Below are 23,461 nucleotides of genomic sequence, written 5' to 3'. Positions count from 1 at the left end.
ACAGGTACCCCAAATAACTACTTAAGTAGTACTTTAAAGTATTTTTTACTTCAGTACTTTACACCACTAGAATTTTTATAACCCATCAGATATTGACAGAATTATAGCGCATAAATATTTTACTGGCATGGACAAATACTGAATGAAGTTCAGCGATTTTGGTGAGTATTCAGGTATTCAATATATTGTCAAATGTACCTTTTTATCTTTTAATGCACTCATACAGTGGGGCAAAAAAGTATTTAGTCACTCACCAATTGTGCAAGTTCTCCCACTTAAAAAGATGAGAGAGGCCTGTAATTTTCATCATAGGTACACTTCAACTATGACAGACAAAATGAGAGAAAAAAAATCCAGAAATTCACACTGTAGGATTTTTTATGAATTTATTTGCAAATTATAGTGGAAAATAAGTATTTGGTCAATAACAAAAGTTTCTCAATACTTTGTTATATACCCTTTGTTGGCAATGACAGAGGTCAAAGTTTTCTGTAAGTCTTCACAAGGTTTTCACACACTGTTGCTGGTATTTTGGCCCATTCCTTCATGCAGATCTCCTCGAGAGCAGTGATGTTTTGGGGCTGTTGCTGGGCAACACAGATTTTCAACTCCCTCCAAAGATTTTATATGGGGTTGAGATCTGGAGACTGGCTAGGCCAACTTCGTTGCCCGGGCGGTGTGTTTGGGATCATTGTCATGCTGAAAGACCCAGCCACGTTTCATCTTCAATGCCCTTGCTGATGGAAGGAGATTTTCACTCAAAATCTCATGATACATGGCCCCATTCATTCTTTTCTTTACACGGATCAGTCATCCTGGTCCCTTTGCAGAAAAACAGCCCCAAAGCATGATGTTTCCACCCCCATGCTTCACAGTAGGTATGGTGTTCTTTGGATGCAACTCAGCATTCTTTGTCCTCCAAACACGACGAGTTGAGTTTTTACCAAAAAGTTATATTTTGGTTTCATCTGACCATATGACATTCTCCCAATCTTCTTCTGGATCATCCAAATGCTCTCTAGCAAACTTCAGACGGGCCTGGACATGTACTGGCTTAAGCAGGGGGACACGTCTGGCACTCCAGGATTTGAGTCTCTGGCGGCGTAGTGTGTTACTGATGGTAGGCTTTGTTACTTTGGTCCCAGCTCTCTGCAGGTCATTCACTAGGTCCCCCCGTGTAGTTCTGAGATTTTTGCTCACCGTTCTTGTGATCATTTTGACCTCACGGGGTGAGATCTTGCATGGAGCCCCAGATCGAGGAAGATTATCAGTGATCTTGTATGTCTTCCATTTCCTAATAATTGCTCCCACAGTTGATTTCTTCAAACCAAGCTGCTTACCTATTGCAGATTCAGTCTTCCCAGCCTGGTGCAGGTCTACAATTTTGTTTCTGGTGTCCTTTGACAGCTCTTTGGTCTCGGCCATAGTGGAGTTTGGAGTTTGACTGTTTGAGATTTCCTGGATTTTTTTTTTCTCATTTTGTCTGTCATAGTTGAAGTATACTTATGATGAAAATTACAGGCCTCTCTCATCTTTTTAAGTGGGAGAACTTGCACAATTGGTGGCTGACTAAATACTTTTTTTGCCCCACTGTATATATACATTTTTTTATTGTTTCAGTTTAAAAAAATATGTTTTTAATGTTAATGTGAATATAAAATGTTGACGTTGATGCTGGAATAGTGGAGGCAGCTCCTATTTTCTTTGCAACTCCATGGTTCTAAATCAAAAGTTGTTTAGTGGTCTGAAAATGTCAGAAACATTAACTTGCTTGACCATGCTGAAGGTCATGCAACAGCACATCATCAGTAGGGTAAAACTAACCTGTCTCACGACGGTCTAAACCCAGCTCACGTTCCCTATTAGTGGGTGAACAATCCAACGCTTGGTGAATTCTGCTTCACGATGATAGGAAGAGCCGACATCGAAGGATCAAAAAGCGACGTTGCTAAGAACGCTTGGCCGCCACAAGCCAGTTATCCTTGTCTGTTACTGTACATGCAATATGCTTTGTGGACTTCCTGGACAGGGGTTTCTCATCGGTTTTGTGATAAAACAAAGGTGTGGTTGAATTTATTCTGCCAGTGTGTCTACTTATTGTCTCTGCCTTTAGGCCTATATATATATCACGGTGTCAAGGCAGATGAACTAACAGTTTATAGAGCAAACAACGCAATTATCACAACACAAAGGTTGTAATATGGCTAACATGGCACCGCTACTGTCTGCTTCTTCTATTGTTTCTTCCCTGGTCAGATAACTTCATTACAGTACCCTGGGTCAGTTCATCCAGGAAAAGCTGTCATCAAGGCAAAGGGTGGCTATTTGAAGAATCTGAAAAATAAAATATATTTTATGTACCGGATACACATGGTCTACATTGTCCAATGGTGCAGTGGTAGTATTTGGAGAGGACCCCGGGGTTGGCATGACAAATTGATTCAGCCTGATGTAGAGACGCTGTTGTGCCCTCTTGACAAGACTGATGGTGTTGTTGGTCCATTGACAAGTTCCTCAGTGATGTGGACGCCAAGGAATTTAAAAATTGTGACTCTCTACTGCAGTGCCGTTGTTGCCAGATCGGGGCATGTTCCCTCCTCTACTTCCCGAAGTCAACAATGAACTCCTTTGTTTTGCTGACATTGAGGGAGAGGTTGATGTCGTGGCACCAGTTCACCAGTTCACTTACCTCCTCCCTTTAGGCTGGCTCGTTGTTGTTGGTTATCAGGCTTACAATTGTTGTGTCGTCAGCAAACTTGATGAAGGAGTTGTTGACGTGCAAAGCCACGTAGTCGTGGGTGAACAGGGAGTACAGCAGAGGACTGAGGACACACCCCTGGGGGGGCCCTTGTGTTTAAGAGTCAGTGTGGAGGAGGTGATGTTGCCAATCCTCACAGCCTGTGGTCTGCCGGGCTGGACACCACCCTCTGCAACTGGATCCTAGACTTCCTCCAGGATCCAGTTTCAGGATCCAGTCCCTCTTGAGTTGCTGCTTGTAGGAGGGGAGTAGGAACAGAGAGATGTGATCTGATTGGCCGAAATGGGGGCGGGGGGTGGCTTTGTATGTTTAACGTATGTTTGTGTATACATGGTCAAGAATGCTGGATCCTGTTGATGATATTTGGGGAAAAAATGATTTTAGATGGGCTTGGTTAAAGTCACCCGCAACAATAAAGACTGCTTCCGGGTTAAGAGGATTATTGCTGGCTAATGATGTTGTACAGTTCGCTGAGCGCAGCCTTGATGTTAGCTTGTGGTGGTATGTGAATTTCCTCATCATATAGTGGGGTCAGTATTTAGCATCAGAAACTCTAGGTCAGGTAAACAGGAGCTCACAATGTTTTCAACTTCACCTTCTTCTCACTAGCCATCAGGATACTAGGAAGAGGAGGCCTTGTAGCCCTTATGAGGATAAGGAAGAGGAGGCATACCCTTCTTCTCAGCTAGCCATCAGGATACTGGAAGAGGAGGCCTTCTTAGCTATCCATCAGGATACTAGGAAGAGGAGGCCGTGTAGCCCGTCTTTTCAGCTAGCCATCAGGATACTAGGAAGAGGAGGCCTTGTAGCCCTTCTTTTCAGCTATACTAGGACGAGGAGGCATTTGCTAGAATACTAGGAAGAGGAGGCCATGTGTCAGCTAGCCATCAGGATACTAGGAAGAGGAGGCCATGTAGCCCTTCTTCTCAGCTAGCCATCAGGATACTAGGAAGAGGAGGCCATAGCTAGCCATCAGGATACTAGGAAGAGGAGGCTGTCCATAATCAGGATACACATCTCAGGATCAGGATACTAGGAAGAGGAGGCTAAGACATCAGGATACATTCCCTGATGTCCCTCTGCGATTGAAGCCTTGCTCTGAGTTCACATGGTTTATTTGGACATTAGCCATCAGGATACTAGGAAGAGGAGGCCTTGTAGCCCTTCTTCTCAGCTGGCCATCAGGATACTAGGACGAGGAGGCCTTGTAGCCCTTCTTCTCAGCTAGCCATCAGGATACTAGGAAGAGGAGGCCTTGTAGCCCTTATTCTCAGCTATCCATCAGGATACTAGGAAGAGGAGGCCGGATACTAGGAAGAGGAGGCCCGTCTTTTCTCAGCTAGCCATCAGGATACTAGGAAGAGGAGGCCTTTCCCGTCTTCTCAGCTAGCCATCAGGATACTAGGAAGAGGAGGCCTTGTTCTTCTCAGCCCCATCAGGATACTAGGAAGAGGAGGCCGTTTTCTTCTCAGCTAGCCATCAGGATACTAGGACTGAGAGGAGGCCTTGTTGCCCTTCTTCTCAGGGATACTAGGAAGAGGAGGCCATGTAGCCCTTCTTCTCAGGCCATCAGGATACTAGGAAGAGGAGGCCATGTAGCCCTTCTTCTCAGCTAGCCATCAGGATACTAGGAAGAGGAGGCCATGTAGCCCTTCTTCTCAGCTAGCCATCAGGATACTAGGAAGAGGAGGCCATGTAGCCCTTCTTCTCAGCTAGCCATCAGGATACTAGGAAGAGGAGGCCGTGTAGCCCTTCTTCTCAGCTAGCCATCAGGATACTAGGAAGAGGAGGCCATGTAGCCCTTCTTCTCAGCTAGCCATCAGGATACTAGGAAGAGGAGGCCTTGTAGCCCTTCTTCTCAGCTAGCCATCAGGATACTTCCCTCTTCTCAGCTAGCCATCAGGATACTAGGAAGAGGAGGCCATGTAGCCCTTCTTCTCAGCTAGCCATCAGGATACTAGGAAGAGGAGGCCATGTAGCCCTTCTTCTCAGCTAGGATACCATCAGGATCAGGATACTAGGAAGAGGAGGCCATGTAGCCCTTCTTCTCTTCTCAGCTAGCCATCAGGATACTAGGAAGAGGAGGCCATGTAGCCCTTCTTCCATCAGGATACTAGGAAGAGGAGGCCATCAGGATACTAGGAAGAGGAGGCCGTGTAGCCCTTCTTCTCAGCTAGCCATCAGGATACTAGGAAGAGGAGGCCGTGTCTTCTTCTCAGCTAGCCATCAGGATACTAGGAAGAGGAGGCCTCAGGATACTTTCTTCTCAGCTAGCCATCAGGATACTGGAAGAGGAGGCCTTGCTAGCCATCAGGATTAGCCATCAGGATACTAGGAAGAGGAGGCCATGTAGCCCTTCTTCTCAGCTAGCCATCAGGATACTAGGAAGAGGAGGCCATGTCCCTTCTTCTCAGCCCATCAGGATACCTCCTTTCCTTAATCTGCTTTGGTTGCCTTGCCTTCATCATCTTGGCCAGGAGCAACAGGTAAGCCCGCTGTGCAGAGAAAAATGGACTGGAAGGATTAGTTGTCTCACGTAAGTAGCTGATCATTCTTAGCCTGGGTACCAGTCAGTTTGTGATAACAAACTCACTGTTCTCAGTGTCATATGCCAAACATGCAGTACGACAGGAGTCTCATTTCATAAAAGTGCCTTTGTTTCCACTCCTCCGTTACCTTTTGATATTTTTCAAAAGCATACAAGGGGAGGACGGAGGAACGGACTCAAGCTAAAACCAATTGAGCTCCTCCCACAGAGTACAGGAAGTGGAACGTCAAGCAGATCTGGATTTCAGGCTAATTTGATCTGTGGAATATGGCCAGACCAGCACAGCCTACCTACACCAGGACCTTAGATACACAATGGAAAGCTAGAGAGATACTGCTGCTCCTGCAGTTTATTGAACCTATAACTGGTATGGGTGACATTGCAGTGTGCAGCACACACCACTGCACCATAAGAGTATTGAGGATCTGTGTTGACAATCAATGACTCACCACATTTCCTGACATGTGCTTTCGCCCGGTGATTTCCATGGAAACCATACTGTATGGACAGGATACTATGGGGTTCTGTAACATCATGATTTACAAAACATCATTTTTTTTAACCTTTATTTAACTAGGCAAGTCCGTTAAGAACAAATTCTTATTTTCAATGTCGGTCTTGATCTTGCAACCTTTCGGTTACTAGTCCAACGCTCTAACCACTAGGCCACCCGCCACCCCAGATACAGCAACCCATGAAAATCCAATCAAATTGTATTTGCCAAATGCAACAGGTGTTGCCTTACAGTGAAACGCTTACTTACGAACACTGCAGTAAGGCAATGTTTTGCTAAAGGGCTTTCTCGTATAGAGCTCCATTTTTATGGAACATTCCATGGAATGGTCTGCCTACCCATGTGAGAGACGCAGACTTGGTCTCAACCTTTAAGTCTTTACTGAAGACTCATCTCTTCAGTGGGTCATATGATTGAGTGTAGTCTGGCCCAGGAGTGTGAAGGTGAACGGAAAGGCTCTGGAGCAACGAGCCGCCCTTGCTGTCTCTGCCTGGCCGGTTCCCCTCTCTCCACTGGGATTCTCTGCCTCTAACCCTATTACGGGGGCTGAGTCACTGGCTTACTGGTGCTCTTTAATGCCGTCCCTAGGAGGGGTGCGTCACTTGAGTGGGTTGAGTCACTGACGTGATATTCCTGTCTGGGTTGGCGCCCCCTCCTTGGGTTGCACCGTGGCGGATATCTTTGTGGCCTATACTCGGCCTTGTCTCAGGATGGTAAGTTGGTGGTTGAAGATATCCCTCTAGTGGTGTGGGGGCTGTGCTTTGGCAAAGTGGGTGGGGTTATATCCTTCCTGTTTGGCCCTGTCCGGGGGTATCATCGGATGGGGCCACAGTGTCTCCTGACCCCACCTGTCTCAGCCTCCAGTATTTATGCTGCAGTAGTTTGTATCTCGGGGGGGGGGGGGGGTCTAGGGTCAGTTTGTTATATCTGGAGTACTTCTCCTGTCTTATTCGGTGTCCTGTGTGAATTCAAGTATGCTCTCCCTAATTCTCTTTCTATCTGAGGACCTGAGCCCTAGGACCATACCTCAGGACTACCTGGCATGATGACTCCTTGCTGTCCCCAGTCCACCTGGCCGTGCTGCTGCTCCAGTTTCAACTGTTCTGCCTGCGGCTATGGAATCCTGACCTGTTCACCGGACGTGCTACCTGTCCCAGACCTGCTGTTTTCAACTCTCTAGAGACAGCAGGAGCGGTAGAGATACTCTTAATGATCGGCTATGAAAAGCCAACTGACATTTACTCCTGAGGTGCTGACTTGCTGCACCCTCGACAACTACTGTGATTATTATTATTTGACCATGCTGGTCATTTATGAACATTTGAACATCTTGGCCATGTTCTGTTATGATCTCCACCCGGCACAGTCAAAAGAGGACTGGCCACCCTTCATAGCCTGGTTCCTCTCTAGGTTTTGGCCTTTCTAGGGAGTTTTTCCTAGCCACCGTGCTTCTACACCTGCATTGCTTGCTGTTTGGGGTTTTAGGCTGGGTTTCTGCACAGCACTTTGAGATATCAGCTGACGTACGAAGGGCTATATAAATTAATTTGATTTGATTTTAATAAACTAAAGTTTAAAAAAGCACAAAATAACAAGGCTATATATCAGGGGTACCGGTACTGAGTCAATGTGGGGGTCAAGGCAAATAGTCTGTGTAGCAGAGAGAACAGTTTATGACAAGGGTGGCTGGAGTCTTTGACAATTTTTAGAGCCTTCCTCTGACACTGCCTGGTATCGAGGTCCTGGACGGCAGGAAGCTTGGCCGCAGTGATGTACTGGGCGGTACGCACTACCCTCTGTAGCGCCTTCCAGTCGGATGCCGAGCAGTTGCCATACCAGTCGGATGCCGAGCAGTTGCCATACCAGTCGGTGATGCAACCAATCAGGATGCTCTCGATGGTGCAGCTGTAGAACCTTTTGAGGATTTGAGGACCCATGCCAAATATTTTCCCTGAGGGGGAATAGGTGTTGTTGTGCCCTCTCCACAACTGTCTTGGTGTGTTTGGACCATGATAGTTTGTTGGTGATGTGGACACCAAGGAACTTCAAACTCTCGACCCGCTCCACTGCAGCCCCGTCAATGTGAATGGATGCATGCTCGGCCATACTTTTCCTGCAGTCAACGATCAGCTAATTTGTCTTGATCACGTTGAGGAAGAGGTTGTTGTCCTTGTACCACACTGCCAGGTCTCGGACCTCCTTCCTATAGGCAGTCTCATCGTTGTCGGTGATCAGGCCAACCATTGGTGTGTTGTCGGCAAACTTAATGACTGTGTTGGAGTCGTGCTTGGCCATGCAGTCATGGGTGAACAGGGAGTACAGAAGGGGACTAAGCATGCACCCCTGAAGGGCCCCCGTCTTGAGGATCAGCGTGGTAGATGTGTTGTTACCTACCCTTACCACATGGGGGCAGCCCGTCAGGATGTCTAGGAACCAGTTGCAGAGGGAGGTGTTATGTCCTAGGGACCCTTAGCTTATTGCTGAGCTTTGAGGGCACTATGGTGTTGAACGCAGAGCTGTTGTCAATGAACAGCATTCTCACATAGGTGTTCCTTTTGTCCAGGTGGGAAAGGGCAGTGTGGAGTGCAATAGAGACTGCATCATCTGTGGATCTGTTTGGGCGGTATACAAATTGGAGTGGGTGTAGGGTTTCTGGGATAATGGTATTGATGTGAGCCATGACCAGCCTATCAAAGCACTTCATGGCTACAGACGTGAGTGCTACGGGTCGGTAGTCATTTAGGCTGGTTACCTTGGTGTTCTTGGGCAAAGGGACGATGGTGGTCTGCTTGAAACATGTAGGTATTACAGACTCAGTCGGAGACAGGTAGAAAATGTCAGTGAAGACACTTGCCAGTTGGTTTGTATTTATTTGATTATAGGCTATAATAAACAAGAGTTAAATAGCCTCTCTAGGAGATCAATGTGGTTTTAGGGTTGAAAATATCTGGCCAGCTGAGCCCCATGACCAAATGTAACAAGCCTATAACTAAATAAATACATACAGCAAGCAGACGAGGCCAAAACTACAAATGTATTCACACTGAAATACCATAGTCCAAACCTGAATTACTGGAGAGAAATTACTATAAAACACCAATAGAACTAAATACAAATATTATTCAAGTAATAGTTTTAAACATTTTTATACAGTGAATCAAATCCAATTTATTTTGAACGAGTCTTTTAATTAATGCATTTAAAGTACTCAAAAAAAAATTACACAATACATTTTTTGAAATTCTTTAGTAAAAATGTTCAAAGTGAACAACAATGTTTGATACTGTATAAAACACAGTGAACATTAAAATCAGACAGTAGTTGTTTTTTTTTACCTTTTAATCATCGTGTGTTCTTTCGGGCCTAGATCTTCATTTCACCTAACAACATTTTTTTTCAACTCAATTTGGACATTTCAGTGCACGGAATACGTTTAGAACCTTCTTTATCATGAAGACCACAAAAAAAAAATTATAATAATAATTTAAAGAAACCATGCCACAGGATAACTGACTTAAACTAAATGAGAATGAAGGAAACATTTAAGTCCGTCACACTGATTTTTTTTATTTTTACCATTTTCATGATGGTGGAGAATTAAAGTAAATGATATTTAAAACTCATTTCAACTAGCATAGATAAGAGAACAACCCAGGGGAGGTTGGTAAACACTTTATTTAAAGGGTACCTACATAAGATGTTATAACACATTCATAATCAGTGTGTAAGCATTTAATACATTATGTCTACTATGAAATACTTATGTACTGCTTATGAATGTTTTATGTACGGTTTATGAATGTTATAAAATACTTACGAAGGTTCCCTTCAAAATCAAGTGTTACTGAGAAGGTTTCGAGGAGGGGATGTTTTGTTTCTGAACAGTTTTTCCTCGATTTCAAAAATGTTGATTTTAATTTTCAAATTAAAACTCTAAATTCTCCAAGTACTGTACAAGTTTACAGGGGAAAAAAAGTCTGGCTTAGTGTACTGTGAGTGTGCTAGCTGGTCAGATATTTTCTTATGAAACGGCTTCCAGTCGACCAGTTATTCAGCAATGTGAAATACAGGATTCAATGGAAGACAGACAAGCGTCTAAGTCCACAACAGAGTCCATTACCCTTCTCACAATACCGAGCTGAACCGAGACAAACCAAGTTATACTGCCCTGGCCTGGTTACACATTAAACCATAGCTGCTGGAACCATGCTGGAAATGACCCAGAACAGTATGGTTGGGGTCAGCATGATAGTGTTGAAAAGAACAGATTTGACCCAGAACAGTATGGTTGGGGTTAGCTTTGAAGTTGTTTACGTGATCTAGGCTATGTTCCAAATGCTGTTCCACATCAACCCAGCCTCCTGTCGTTGTAGTATGAAACGGGCAGGAGTAAACACCTAGCACTACTGTCTCGTAGTCTCTATCTCCTCAAAAAACCTGACACTTCTATCCAGGGACCCCCACATCTGTTTGTTTGGCCAACTCTTATGCAAAAAAAATAAAAAATAAAAATCATAGTCAAATCACTGTTTGGCATGACAATTACCATAGGAGTTGGCCAGACAGCAGTAGTAGGCCTGGGTCCAGGCTATGTGACTTCCATTCATCCATTCAAACTAGTGCATGGCTTTTAGAGACCTTCCTACTGGCTTTTCCTACATAGAAGGTAATGATAAAAAAAAAAGATGTGACTCATTCATAAAATGATATGACTCGTTCGCCCACAAGTACAAAGACATGTATGGCACACCAACGTTAATGTGAAAAGCCCACAGTCTTTACCTCGGTAAAGGACACAGAGGAGCAACACAACAGGGTAGTCTTCATTAGGGCACACAGCAGAAAACGGTGTTCAAAACATTTTGTAACGGGAAAATGAACGTTTCTTTTTTTTTTGACAAATCCAGGTAGGCCCTTCCGTGTCGCAGTCCGTTTTCTTCCGTTTGATGCCGAATGAACCCAATCCAGGCATCCACACACATTGTTGCAGGATGGAAGACCACTCAATCCAGATTCTAGCTCTATACATAGTGTTAGTGTTAGTTTGAAAGTGCCACCATCTTGGAATAACTCCTCCCCCTGCTGTCTGAACTACAGACCCAAACTAGTCAACACCAGCTATCATTGGCAAGTTATCGGTTGTGATCAATTACGTAACAGACAATTTAGTACAGACCTTTTGTCAAATCAACCGTAGTCATATTTAAAATTTAAAAAAAATTATGTCTCCATGCCCACATTGAAAATGAACAGTTTGATATCAATTGTACTCAATGTTGTTTTTTTTTCATCCATTCTGGAATTGTTTTTGTATTTATTTTCCACACTCACATAAACCTAGCAATTTCATACTATTAATGCACTCCGTACTAAAGTAAGTGTATGTCCGAAATGGCACCCGAAACCCTATATAGTGCACTACTTTTGACCAGGGTGCATAGGGCTAAATAGTGAATAGGGTGCCATTTTGAATGTGTGTCATAAAATGTCTCTTAAAAAAAAAAAAAAAACGCATCACTGACCTAATATAACAGGCAGAATCATCAGCTTTCCGTTAGTGGTTATTTGTTCTATTCTTCTGCATCAAAACATATCAAGAAAAAGAAGAAGTGTGTAAAAACTAAAAATGAAGTTCCCTTTCCTTTCTTTCCCCTGATTCTTCTATCCCGAATCATTACATTGTGACATCACCAGAACAAGTCTTTACATCGTGATGTCATGGTGACGTGATCAGAACAAGTCGTTACATCATGATGTCATCAGAACAAGTCGTTACATCGTGATGTCATCAGAACAAGTCGTTACATCGTGATGTCATCGTGACGTGATCAGAACAAGTCGTTACATCATGATGTCATCATAACAAGTCGTTACATCGCGATGTCATCATGACGTGATCGGAACAAGTCATTAATCATGATGTCATCGTGACGTGATCAGAACAAGTCGTTACCCGATGAAGAGATCTTCAAAGTCACAAAAGGTCAAAGGTGAGAAGTAGTGGGAAAATGGTGGTGACCTTTTTGTTCAATCCTCGGAACCTAGCATCTAGCAACCGGACCCTAAACACAACGCCATAGAGAATTCCATCACTGCAGTAAAAGAAGAACTTTGATTGGTGAAATGCTGTCCATTTACTATTCCAGATATCTTCATTTGTGTTACTGTCCTGAGAGTACAGTACTAACCAAAAACAGTAAAGAATCATACGTACATTTACAGTAGAAGAAATAGTTTAGTTTTTTCACTTATGTTACACTGAAATCTGTACAATCACATGCAGAAGACAGTCAGTCTACATGGAGGAACCAAGAGAAGAGCTTCGTCTCTTTTCCCAGTTTTGTTTGAAACGTTGTGTTTTAGCAAATCTCCTCCGAGTGTTTTTCACTTCACTTCCTGGCTACTATGGCTGACAAAACATTTCAACCAACCAGGAGCCACGGATCACATGGGTGTTCTCACTCAAAGAGGAGGTACTTTACAAATCGAAAGAAAAAACATGACCGAAGGTAGTAAAGCTACACGTGATGAAACCACTCCATTCCTCCACTCGTTGGCACTCCATTGAAAGAAAGATTTGGTGGGAAAAAGAGGCAGACCGAAGACCTACTGCATTGGAAATGGCCAATGGTCACTTCCACTCCACAAAACAAAATGGTGGATGGTCACTTCCACTCCACAAGAAAAACAAAATGGTGGATGGTCACTTCCACTCCAGAAGAAAACAAAATGGTGGATGGTCACTTCCACTCCACAAGAAAAAAAGAATGGTGGATGGTCAAACAAAATGACTGATGGTGGATTCCACTGCACATAGAGAGCCACAGAAAACAAAACTGAAGAGGTCAGCCGGCTCTAGTCAGTGGTGGTCGTTGGAGAGGGGGGGGGGTCCCGTTTATTCTCACTTTCTCAATTCTGTTTTGTTTGTAGATGGAGGGTATGAGGATGGTAAACAACCAGTTTAGGCTGTTCTTTGGAAGGACTGAAAGCAAGTGTTTTATCCTACTGTTAGGTGTAAACCGGTGGGATTCGAACCCAGGTCCTCCCACGTGGCAACCCAACACCTTAACCATTAGACCAAGAGGAAATCCAACAAAAAAAAGTGTAAAAACTAAAAGTGTGATTCCCTTTCCCTCGATTCCATCGATCCTAATCAAGAAAAAGCTAAGAAAATCCTGTTGATGTAAATGTTTAGGACGTCAGATTCCCACCCTGGAGACCCGGATTAAAATCCCACAAATCGGTTCAAATCCCAGTCCCACCAGTTACATTGATAGGCACGTGGAGGAGCCAAGGCAAGGAGCAGTCGATGGAAGGAGCAGCGGACCTAGCGGTCCTACCCCGAGCGGTCCCACCACGAGCCCCAGTGTCTCAACAGCTCAGCGTCTCATCTGACCCATCTGGTATTCTCTAGGTTGGCCCTGGCTGCGGTGATGCCTCTGAGGCTGGGGCTGTGGCTGGGCCTGGCGTGAGGGCTGCTGCCGCTGGCCTCCGGAGACTGGGTGGTGCTGGCCGTGATCTCCACCTCCGTGGTGGGACTGGGACTGGTGCACCTGGGCGTCTCGGGCGTCCCGTGCGTGCTGCTGAGCTCTCCTCCTCTTTAGCGTGCCTGGTGTCGAGGGGGGGGGGGGGGAGACGGATTAGTTCACAACCTATCAACAGCTCGTCTGCTCCACTTCCCAAATCGTCTGAAGGTTTGTAAAGCACCCCAACAAAACGACCACAGAGAGGAAAACAAGACTAAGTAGACAGTAAGTCCATAGAGAAGACCGGCTCGTATCTCCAGTAGCTTGGGTGGGAGAGCTGGGTGTGAAGACAGACACTCACCTGGTAGTGGTTTGGGTGGAGGCAGTTTGGGATTGCTGGAAGGGGTGTGGACACTACAGATCTTAATGAAGCCAGCCATCAACATGATCAGAGCGATGCCCATCAACAACACTGCCCACCAGTGAGCCTGGAATTAGAAAATGGAAAACACAGATTACATTTGATCCATGGTATATAGTGACATCTACTGCAGTGGTTCCCAACTTTTTAAAAAACAAACGTGTCACACCTTTCTTATTTTATTTTTTATTTTTAACACTGTCACACAGATGGAACCGTGTGACATTTCATGTATTGTCTGAGCCGGTGCTCCCAAGTCAACATGTCATGTACATTCCACAGGTCACATTTATAACTGAGTGTACATAAAATAAAGGACCTCCCGGGTGGCGCAGTGGTTAAGGGCGCTGTACTGCAGCGCCAGCTGTGCCACCAGAGACTCTGGGTTCCCGCCCAAGCTCTGTCGTAACCGGCCGCGACCGGGAGGTCCATGGGGCAACGCACAATTGGCCTAGCGTCGTCCGGGGTTGGCCGGTAGGAATATCCTTGTTTCATCGCGCACCAGCGACTCCTGTGGTGGGCCGGGGGCGCAGGGCGCGCTAACCAAGGTTGCAAGGTGCACGGTGTTTCCTCCGACACATTGGTGCGGCTGGCTTCCGGGTTGGATGCGCGCTGTGTTAAGAAGCAGTGCGGCTTGGTTGGGTTGAGTATCGGACGATGCATGACTTTCAACCTTCGTCTCTCCCGAGTCCGTACGGGAGTTGTAGCGATGAGACAAGATAGTAGCGACTAAACAATTGGGTACCACGAAATTGGGGAGAAAAAGGGGTAAAAAAAAAAAGTGCATTAATTTATTAATATATATATATATATATATATCTCACGTAAACTTATCCTAATCTTGTTTTTATATATATCCATAGAGAAGACCGGCTCGTAAACAAGTATATATATAAAATTGGATATATATATATTAATAAATTAATGCAATTTTTTACCCCGTTTTCTCCCCAATTTCATATATATATATATAAAAACAAGATTAGGATAAGTTTTGTGGTTTACGTGAGAGGCACGGTTGAAAACCAAAATGGTCAGTTGACCATAATACCCTTTTCACACCAACCTGACCAGTACTGTGCTGGTGCTGATATCTCCTTTACTATACAATACGGTGTATACAGAACCAGGCCAGTAGTGTGAAAATGGCATGATATTAAAATACAATGTGAGTCAAGTCAGCAACGACACATAACACTATCATTTTAAATGTTCTCATAGAGCTCACGGTTGAATAGTCGGTCAGTAAGCTTACGTACCACTATCCACTCTGCAATGTTCTCATAGAGCTCAGGGTTGAAGATGGCCTTCTTCAGTCTGGCCAGTGGGCCGTCCGCGTCCACCAGCCGACACCTCATGAACACGTCACAGTAGCCCTTGAAGTCGTTGCAGGGAGACCCCGCAGGCAGCGTGGTGACTTTCTTATTGAAGAACCCGGCCAGCTTCTCTGAACCCGTACTGCTGCAGGTGTTGGGGTTCACTGCAACATGAGAGAATCACAGGAGTCAATAATAATGTCATATTTTATAACGCTATATTCATTACAAAAAAAAATCTCGAAGAGCTTTAAACATAGTTTTACAATGTAGCTATCATACAAGCTGGCAAGTAAGATTGAACAATTCAAGAAAATGTTCAGCTTTTCCCCCAGAAATCCTTGATTGGAGGATTCCCTCGTGATTTTGGGAATCCTCCAATCAAGGATTTCTGGGGAAAAAGCTGAACATTTTCTTGAATTCTTGAATCCTCCAACTGGGATTTCTGAAACACCCAGGAACGTTTGGAAAGTACCTAGAATGTAGCTAAATAATACAATTCCAATATCAGTCCTAAAACGACATGAACGTCAGAAGGGGAGCGCGAGGACGTGGTAACAGGAGGGGACTGACCGCGAGGACGTGATGTCAGGAGGGGACCGTGAGGACGTGGTAACAGGAGGGGACCGACCGCGAGGACGTGGTAACAGGAGGGGACCGACCGCGAGGGCGTGGTAACAGGAGGGGACCGACCGCGAGGGCGTGGTAACAGGAGGGGACCGACCGCGAGGACGTGGTAACAGGAGGGGACCGACCGCGAGGACGTGGTAACAGGAGGGGACCGACCGCGAGGACGTGGTAACAGGAGGGGACCGACCGCGAGGACGTGGTAACAGGAGGGGACCGACCGCGAGGACGTGGTAACAGGAGGGGACCGACCGCGAGGACGTGGTAACAGGAGGGGACCGACCGCGAGGACGTGGTAACAGGAGGGGACCGACCGACCGTGATGTCAGGAGGGGACGTGATGTCAGGAGGGGACCGACCGCGAGGACGTGATGTCAGGAGGGGACCGACCGCGAGGACGTGATGTCAGGAGGGGACCGACCGCGAGGACGTGATGTCAGGAGGGGACCGACCGCGAGGACGTGGTAACAGGAGGGGACCGACCGCGAGGACGTGGTAACAGGAGGGGACCGACCGATGGACGTGATGTCAGGAGGGGACCGACCGCGAGGACGTGATGTCAGGAGGGGACCGACCGCGAGGACGTGGTCAGGAGGGGACCGACCGCGGGACGTGATGTCAGGAGGGGACCGACCGCGAGGACGTGATGTCAGGAGGGGACCGACCGTGAGGACGTGGTAACAGGAGGGGACCGACCGTGAGGACGTGGTAACAGGAGGGGACCGACCGCGAGGACGTGATGTCAGGAGGGGACCGACCGCGAGGACGTGGTAACAGGAGGCGACCGACCGCGAGGACGTGGTAACAGGAGGGGACCGACCGCGAGCACGTGATGTCAGGAGGGGACCGACCGCGAGGACGGACCACGAGGACGTGGTAACAGGAGGGGACCGACCGCGAGGACGTGATGTCAGGAGGGGACCGACCGCGAGGACGTGGTAACAGGAGGGGACCGACCGCGAGAACGTGATGTCAGGAGGGGACCGTGAGGACGTGGTAACAGGAGGGGACCGACTGCGGGACGTGGTAACGTGGTAACAGGAGGGTCAGGACCGACCGCGAGGACGTGATGTCAGGAGGGGACCGAGACGTGATGTCAGGAGGGGACCGACCGCGAGGACGTGGTAACAGGAGGGGACCGACCGCGGGACGTGGTAACAGGAGGGGACCGACCGCGAACAGGACGTGGTAACAGGAGGGGACCGACCACGGGACGTGGTAACAGGAGGGGACCGACCGCGAGGACGTGGTAACAGGAGGGGACCGTGAGGACGTGGTAACAGGAGGGGACCGACCGCGAGGACGTGATGTCAGGAGGGGACCGACCGTGAGCACGTGATGTCAGGAGGGGACCGACCGCGAGGACGGACCACGAGGACGTGGTAACAGGAGGGGACCGACCGCGAGGACGTGATGTCAGGAGGGGACGGACCGCGAGGACGTGGTAACAGGAGGGGACCGACCGCGAGAACGTGATGTCAGGAGGGGACCGTGAGGACGTGGTAACAGGAGGGGACCGACCGCGAGAACGTGATGTCAGGAGGGGACCGTGAGGACGTGGTAACAGGAGGGGACAGACTGCGAGGACGTGGTAACAGGAGGGGACCGACCGCGAGGACGTGATGTCAGGAGGGGACCGACCGCGAGGACGTGATGTCAGGAGGGGACCGACCGCGAGGACGGACCGCGAGGACGTGGTAACAGGAGGGGACCGTGAGGACGTGGTAACAGGAGGGGACGGACTGCGAGGACGTGGTAACAGGACTCACTTTTCTCACTACAGCAAACGTGGCACAGCTCGTCAGTCTCGTCCTTGCCCTCCACGCTGGCACAGGTACAGACCTCCAGACCATACTTCTCACAGATGGAGCCAGAACAGCCCTGGAGGAGGAGCCAATAGAAGGGATGAGATATCATGTGACATTTTAGTTATTTATCCAGAGCAACTTACAGTTTAATGCATTTAGCTTAGCTAGGTGGGACAACCACATGTCACATTTATAGTAAGTACATTTTTTCTCTCAATAAAGTAGCTAATGTCGTGGAAATATTGAATCAAATATTTCCCAGATACCGGAGCTTGTGAATTCAAATAGACTTTATTACAGAGAGTAACAAAGCCGAGCAATTCCATGGAAGAACTGACTCTCCATTCTTAGTACTTGGCTTTTATACAGTTTTACCCTTACATAACATTGTCAATCCACTGTATAAATCTTGTTGTCTTGCTTGGTTTCCATTCCCTTATTGGCTCAGACATTGGGGCATAGATTCCATTGGCGGCGTGACATTAAACACTCCTACTGCAGGTCTAATGGTGCCTATAACTGATTAGCTAATGTTCCCGTCCAAAGATCTTCACAAGTTCAGGCCGGTGTTATCTACTTATGATTAAAACCATGTGCATGTCCAGTAGCCTTCACAAGATCAGATATGGCTCAGACCAGTCACGTCTTGTTGGTCTACCTTGGTTCATCTACACGGATTCTGCTTCTGTTTTCTTACATGTCTAATATTTAAACTTATATAGATTCTTCTTTCTACTTCAAAGAGAACAGTATAGGTACTGAAAAATCACCCAATGACTGAAAATTCTCTAACACTAATTAGCAAAGTCAGAGCTAGTAGGAAAATACATCCCTTTTATTTCCCTGTGAGGAAAATTCATATGCGGGGACTGATTGGACAAGACACAGATAAACATAGCAAACAACATTCACAGTAAAAATGGGAGGCATGCCATTCCATTAGAAATAAAAACAGTGCAGGTCAGAGCAGATTCTAGGCTGAGTTGAGGATCCTGGAATACGTTGGCACAAAGCTAGACGATAGGTTTACACACTACAGGTAGTCAGGTACAGTTGAAGTCGTAAGTTTACATACACCTTAGCCAAATACATTTAAACTCAGTTTCACAATTCCTGACATTTAATCCAAGTAAAAATTCCCTGTTTTAGGGAAGTTAGGATCACCACTTTATTTTAGGATTGTGCAGGATAATAGTACAGTCGTGGCCAAAACTTTTGAGAATGACACAAATATTAATTTTCACAAAGTCTGCTGCCTCAGTGTCTTTAGATATTTTTGTCAGATGTTACTATGTAATACTGAAGTATAATTACAAGTATTTCATAAGTGTCAAAGGCTTTTATTGACAAATTCATGAAGTTGATGCGAAGAGTCAATATTTGCAGTGTTGAACCTTGTTTTTCAAGACCTCTGCAATCGACCCTGGCATCATCATCATCAAATGTATTTATAAAGCCCATTTTACATCAGCCGATGTCACAAAGTGCTGTACAGAAACAGTCTGTTGGAAAAAGCAGGTGTCCTAATGTTTTGTACACTCAGTATATGTTGCGTCTACAAGCTCAATCCCACAGAAACCTGCAGAGGGAAGCAGCATCACCCAGTCAACCATCAGCCCATTATTGCATAATCAATGCTTGGAGTTTGTCAGAATTTGTGGGTTTTAGTTTGTCCACCCGCCTCTTGAGGAATGACCACAAGTTCTCAATGGGATTGAGGTCTGGGGAGTTTCCTGGCCATGGACCCAAAATATTGATGTTTTGTTCCCCGGGCCACTTAGTTATCACCTTTGCCTTATGGAAAGGTGCTACATCATGCTGGAAAAGGCATTGTTCGTCACCAAACTGTTCCTGGATGGTTGGGAGAAGTTGCTCTCGGAGGATGTGTTGGTACCATTCTTTATTCATGGCTGTGCTCTTAGGCAAAATTGTGAGTGAGTCCACTCCCTTAGCTGAGAAGCAACCCCACACATGAATGGTCTCAGGATGCTTTACTGTTGGCATGACACAGGACTGATGGTAGCGCTCACCTTGTCTTCTCCGGGCAAGCTTTTTTCCACATACCCCAAACAATGGGAAAAGGGATATATCAGAATATCAGTCTGTCCCTTATGTTTTTCCTGGAGAGAAGTGGCTTCTTTGCTGCCCTTCTTGGCACCAGGCCATCCTCCAAAAGTCTTCGCCTCACTGTGCGTGCAGATGCACTCACACCTGCCTGCTGCCATTCCTGAGCAAGCTCTGTACTGGTGGTGCCCAGATTCCACAGCTGAATGAACTTTAGGAGACGGTCCTGGCACTTGCTAGACTTTCTTAGGCGCCCTGAAGCCTTCTTCACAACAATTGAACTGCTCTCCTTGAAGTTTTTGATTATGCGATAAATGGTTGATTTAGGTGCAATCTTACTGGCAGCAATATCCTTGCATGTGAAGCCCTTTTTGTGCAAAGCAATGATGACAGCACGTGTTCCCTTGCAGGTAACCATGGTTGACAGAGGAAGAACAATGATTTCAAGCACCACCCTCCTTTTGAAGCTTTCAGTCTATTATTCAAACTCAATCAGCATGACAGAGTGATCTCCAGCCTTGCCCTCGTCAACACTCACACCTGTGTTAACCTCTTGATGCTCTGGGGGCTGAAATGCATTTTTTTTTGGATGGATTCAGTTCCCGTTTTATGGCAACAAGATATTTTGGTCACAAAATTCTGCAGTATGCTCGACTATTGCATATAATTGATAGCAAACTCGAAAGAAAACAGACTGTCCAGAAAATTAATATTTGTGTCATTCTCAAAAAACTTTTGGCCACAACTGTAGAGAGAATGATTTCTCAGCTTTTATTTCTTTCATCACATTCCCAGTGGGTCAGAAGTTTACATACACTCAATTAGTATTTGGTAGCATTACCTTTAAATTGTTTCATTTGGGTTTTTGGGTAGCCTTCCACAAGCTCCCACAATAAGTTTTCCATTTTGTTCTCCTTACAGAGCTGGTGTAACTGAGTCAGGTTTGTAAGGCCTCCTTGCTCCCACAAGGTTTGCAGTTCTGCCCACAGATATTCTATAGGATTGATCATTTGTGATTGACCACTCCAATACCACTTTGTTGTCCTTCAGTCATTTTGCCACAATTTGGAAGTATGCTTGGGGTCATTGTCGATTTGGAAGACCCATTTAGACCAATGCAACTTCCTGACTGATATCTTGAGATGTTTTTTCAATATATCCACATAATTTTCCTCCCTCATGATGCCTATTTTGTGAAGTGCACCACACCCTCCTGCAGCAAAGCACCCCCACAACATGATGCTGCCCCCTCCCGTGCTTCACAGTTGGGGATGGTGTTCTTTGGCATGCAAGCCTCGCCCTTTTTCCTCCAAACATAACGATGGTCATTATGGCCAAACAGTTTTATTTTTGTTTCATCAGACCAGAGGACATTTTTCCAAAAAGTATGATCTTTGTCCCCATGTGCAGTTGTAAACCATTGTCTGGCTTTTGTTATGGAGGTTTTGGAGCAGTTGCTTCTTCCTTGCTGAAGGCCTTTCAGGTTATGTCGATATAGGACTCGTTTTACTGTGAATATAAATACTTTTGTACCCGTTTCCTCCAGCATCTTCACAAGGTCCTTTGCTGTTGTTCTGGGATTGATTTTTGCAAAATTTGAGATGACAAAGTGTACATCTCAAGGACACAGAGTAGCTTCCCCTTCCTGAGCGGTATGACGGCATTGGTCCCATGGTGTTTATACTTGCGTACTATTGTTTGTACAGATGAATGTGGTACCTTCAGGCATTTGGAAATTACTCCCAAGGATGAACCAGACTTGTGGAGGTCTACAATTTTTTTCTGAGGTTTTGGCTGATTTATTTTGATTTTCCCATGATGTCAAGAGGCATTTAGTTTGAAGGTAGGCCTTGAAATACATCCACAGGTACACCTCCAATTGAGTCAAATGAAGTCAATCAGAAGCTTCTTAATCCATGACATAATTTTCTGAATTTTCAAGCTGTTTAAAGTCACAGTCAACTTACTGTATGTAAACTTCTGCCCACTGGAATTGTGAAACAGTGAATTATAAGTGAAATTGTCTGTCTTTAAACAATTGTTGTAAAAAAATTTGTCATGCACAAAGTAGATGTCCTAACTGACTTACCAAAACTATAGTTTGTTAACAAGAAATTTGTGGAGTTTGATCAACATTTTAATGACTACAAACTAAGTGTATGTAAACTTCTGTATGTAACTCAACACTACAGGTAGCCAGGTAGTAACTAAACACTACAGGTAGCCAGGTATGTAACTAAACACTACAGGTAGCCAGGTATTTAACTACACGCACAGGTAGCCAGGTATCCACTCACCCCGTTTAGGCACACTTGAGTTTCTCCGTGGCAGGCGGTTAAAGTTGGCCTTGGGTTCAGAGGTTGGGCACTGGGCCGTTCCCGTTACACATGCCCTGATGAGCAATAAGACTCCTTGAATTTTTCCGGCCCATTCACTCAGGATACAGAGCCCTGGCTGGGACTGAGTCGGAGGGAAAGACAGAAGGCTTCAATTTGGATTATGGAGAAAACACCATTTGACAGAAAACAACAAAATTACAGAAATAAGCCTCCGGGCTTTGTGATTTTAGTCATTTTAATACAATGACATTTGTAAGAAACTTCAGTCATATTTCCTCAGTTTGAGTCCCTTAACTTCCTGGGGTCAAGCTACCCTGGAAGGCTAACTTCCTGGACGACAAGCTTGGGGTCATTGTCGATTTGGACCCTGCCAGGCTAACTTCCTGGACGTTTTTTCAAGCTACCCTGCCAGGCTAACTTCCTCCAAGCTACCCTGCCAGGCTAACTTCCTGGACGACAAGTGCCCTGCAGGCTAACTTCCTGCACAAAGCACCCCCCAGGCAACATGATGCTGCCCCCTGCCAGGCTTCACTTCCTGGGGATGGTGTTCTTTGGCATGACAAGCTACCCTGCCCTAACTTCCTCCAAACATAACTGATGGCTCATTATGGCCAAACAGTTTTAGGCTAACTTCCTGGACATCAGACCCTGAGGACATTTTCCAAAAGCTACCCTGCCAGGCTAACTTTGTCCCCATGTGCAGGCTAACTTCCTGGCGACAAGCTACCCTGCCAGGTTTCCTGGAGCAAGCTACCCTGCCAGGCTAACTTCCTGGACGACAAGCTACCCTGCCAGGCTAACTTCCTGGACTGACAAGCTACCCTGTCAGGCTAACTTCCTGGACGAATATAAATGTCAGGCTTTCCTGTACCTGTTTCCTCCAGCATCTTCACAAGCTCCCTGTCAGGCTAACTTCCTGGGATTGATTTGTCAGGCTTTCCTGGACGACAAGCTACCCTGTCAGGCAACTTCCTGGACACAAGCTACCCTGTCAGGCTAACTTCCTGAGACGGTATGTCAGGCTAACTTCCTGGTGCCATGTCAGTTTAACTTGCCTACTATTGTTTGTACAATTCCTGGACGACAGCTACCCTGTCAGGTTAACTTCCTGGAAAGCTACCCTGTCAGGTTAACTTATCTTACCTGCAGACTTTGTTGGGTTTTAGTTTACACTTCCTGTTGTCAGGCTGGTTTTGGCGTCATAGCAACACTGGTCTCTGCACTGATCGCTGTATCCACAGTCACACTCCTCCCCTGGCTCCACTAACCCATTACCACAGATGGGCTGGCCTGACTCTGTGGGGGGGGGCAAAAGAACACATACAATCAATGACATTCTTAATAACACATGATGATCTTTAATGAAGTGTAGAATTTTTTTTTTGTTTAAAAATCCTGCTTGAAGAAATTTTAAATTCTACAAACAATCTTAAAATAAACACAGAGAAACATACCGTGAAATTAGTCTTCAAACACCATTGTTGAAAAATAAATGTGTCATGCACAAAGTAGATGTCCACCATAACTGACTTACCAAAACTATAGTTTGTTAACCAAGAAATTTGTGGAGTGGTTGACAAACTAGTTTTAAACACCAACT

At 45.8% G+C, this 23,461-nt stretch overlaps 1 pseudogene; it reads right to left on the bottom strand.

Moving 5' to 3' along the window:
• Window positions 1–8,650: 8,650 nt before the first annotated feature.
• LOC135556913 (disintegrin and metalloproteinase domain-containing protein 10-like) overlaps window positions 8,651–23,461 on the bottom strand; it is a 34,630-nt pseudogene continuing 19,819 nt past the window's right edge.

Source organism: Oncorhynchus masou, chromosome 15 (genome assembly GCF_036934945.1).
Source record: "Oncorhynchus masou masou isolate Uvic2021 chromosome 15, UVic_Omas_1.1, whole genome shotgun sequence".
NCBI classification, from domain to species: Eukaryota; Metazoa; Chordata; class Actinopteri; order Salmoniformes; family Salmonidae; genus Oncorhynchus; species Oncorhynchus masou.
Note: the sequence above shows the minus strand (reverse complement) of the source record. Positions and strands in the feature narration are given on the sequence as shown.